Source organism: Corythoichthys intestinalis, unplaced genomic scaffold, assembly GCF_030265065.1.
Source record: "Corythoichthys intestinalis isolate RoL2023-P3 unplaced genomic scaffold, ASM3026506v1 HiC_scaffold_51, whole genome shotgun sequence".
NCBI classification, from domain to species: domain Eukaryota; kingdom Metazoa; phylum Chordata; class Actinopteri; order Syngnathiformes; family Syngnathidae; genus Corythoichthys; species Corythoichthys intestinalis.
In genome coordinates, this window is record NW_026651620.1 from 45,001 (window position 1) to 47,187 (window position 2,187).

The window sequence follows — 2,187 nt, forward strand, 5'->3', positions numbered from 1 at the left end:
TGGTTTAGTTATTGTTGGGTAAAGAGACATACTATACATTGTATCCAAAAAATTGTCCATTGCTGCCAGTTTGCTTGGATTTAATAAATCAATATTAAAATCTCCACAGATGAAGAATGTTTTCTGCTTAATAGTGGAAAACAATTGGCTCATCCATTCAGTGAAGGAATCAATACATGAACCCGGTGATCGATAGATTCAACTGACAATTATATTTTTCTTTTTTTCATTGGAGATCTCTATTGTCAAACATTCCAAGTGTTCTTGACATATCTATTCAATTCAATTTTATTTGTATAGCCCTAAATCACAACAAGGTTGTCTCAAAGGGCTTTGCAGAGGCAATATGATACAAAATCAGAAACAGCAAATGAAGCAATGAAGATGAATACATACATTTCAAGTCCTGGGCATCCCCCATCCTTAGACCCTCCATGTCGGCAAGGAAAAACTCCAAAAACTCCAGAGTCTTTGGGAGAAAATGAGAAACCTTGGGAAGTACCACACTGAGGAGAGATCCACTCCCGGGACAGATAGGCAGGGAGCACCAGTACTGCTAATGGGAATTAGCAGGCGAAGTTACAGTCCGTAAAGATACATTGGAGTAAAGGAACAAGAAGAGGTCCATCTAGCCAGATGAGACGGGGGTAGCAACGAGGACATCCATCCAGCCAGGGGTCCGGACAGTCAGGAGGCTGCAGCTGAAAAAGGGGTGGGGGGAAAGGGGAGACCGGGTGACGAGTGATGAAGAGACTAGACAGATATTACCATATTACTAGATATTACCATTGGAAAATAGAAATTAAGTAAGACAAGTGGTACTGTAGGTAGAGTGAGAAAAAGGAGATAGAACTCAGTGGCTGTACTTCCCCCAGCATTATAGCTTCTAGTGCAGCTGTATCTGTTAATACCATACATTTAATTGATTTATGAATATATAGGGCAACTCCACCACCAGTTTTCTTTTCTCTATGTATTTTAATTCGTAATCATCCATAAGAAAATCAATACCTTTATCAATATTAAACCACGTTTCTGTGATCGCAATTATGCTGAAGGGGTGTGTAAATTGGTGCAGATAGTCTTTGGTAGAGCTGACATTTTTGTACATGCTTCTGCTGTTGAAATGTATAATTGACAGTTTTGCCCATTGAGTTGATATGATTTTCATACAGATCTTGTGTAAAAATAATCGCAATTGGTAACAGTAGAAGAAAAGAAATGATTGTCAGGATCACTTTCTATATTAGGGACTCTTTTGTTGGACTCGTTGGATTTAAAGGCCTCAAGTTCTATTTGTTTGTTCTGAAGGGTTCGCAGAAGTGGATCAATGTCGCTCTTATTCCTGAGTACAGTTCGTGTGTTTGATGTATCGTTCATAGTCATTGTATGCAGAGATGGTACCTGGTCTTGATAGGTATCAGTACTTTTCAAGCTCTTCAATATCTCGCACCATCAGCACTTTTGCTTCCTCAGGCGTTCCGTTCCATTTAATGTATATTTTACAATTGACTACCCACGTGTGTTGAATCTTGCGTTGCTTTTTAAGATACCTTGCCTTTTTGGCGATATCAGCATTCTTCCGTGTTAAGTGATCGTTCATATATACGTCGGTACCCTTCAACTTGCGACCTTGTTTCAGCAGCATTGTCTTGTTTTTTCGACTGATAAATCTCACGATGATGGCTGGCGGTCTGTCATTCCTCATCGGCATTGAGTGGCACGCCTCGATGTGCTCCAAGTCCAACGTTATTCCCTTGCTCCGAAGGTAAGATGCCACTTGTTGCTCCACCGAGTTTTCCTCCTGCTGGCTGGGTTCCCCGTCGTCCGTGGCCACCGCACGCGCATAAGTGCGCGGTCGGATCTTATAAATGACTTTCCAATATATGGATTTAAAATTAAGACGTTGCCGGTAAAATGTTGTCTGTAAAAGTTGTAAAGCAATAAAACAAACAACAAAAATGAATGAAATGAACAAAAAACATTTTTTGTAATGGGTAAAAAAAATATTTTTCAAAAAGATCATGTGACTAGTGTTGGGTTTTGTGTTGTTTTTTTCCTTAGTGTGACTTGTCTCTGTGATTACCCATTGATTTCACCTGTCGTGCCTGCACATAGTGAGTCCTCCTGTATTACCCAGCTGTTCCTCGTTGTCTCGTTACCCCTTGTCTGCATGTGTGTGTGTAT

General features: G+C 40.2%; 1 long non-coding RNA gene across 7 annotated transcripts in view; it reads left to right on the forward strand.

The window, feature by feature from the left end:
* LOC130911491 (uncharacterized) overlaps positions 1 to 1,375 on the forward strand; it is a 9,999-nt gene extending 8,624 nt beyond the window's left edge. For all 7 annotated transcript variants that reach the window (XR_009062201.1, XR_009062199.1, XR_009062198.1 and 4 more), the window contains one exon: positions 1 to 1,375. This exon is cut by the window's left edge and continues 2,350 nt beyond it. This is a non-coding gene — a long non-coding RNA (uncharacterized LOC130911491).
* The last annotated feature ends 812 nt before the right edge of the window (positions 1,376 to 2,187 follow it).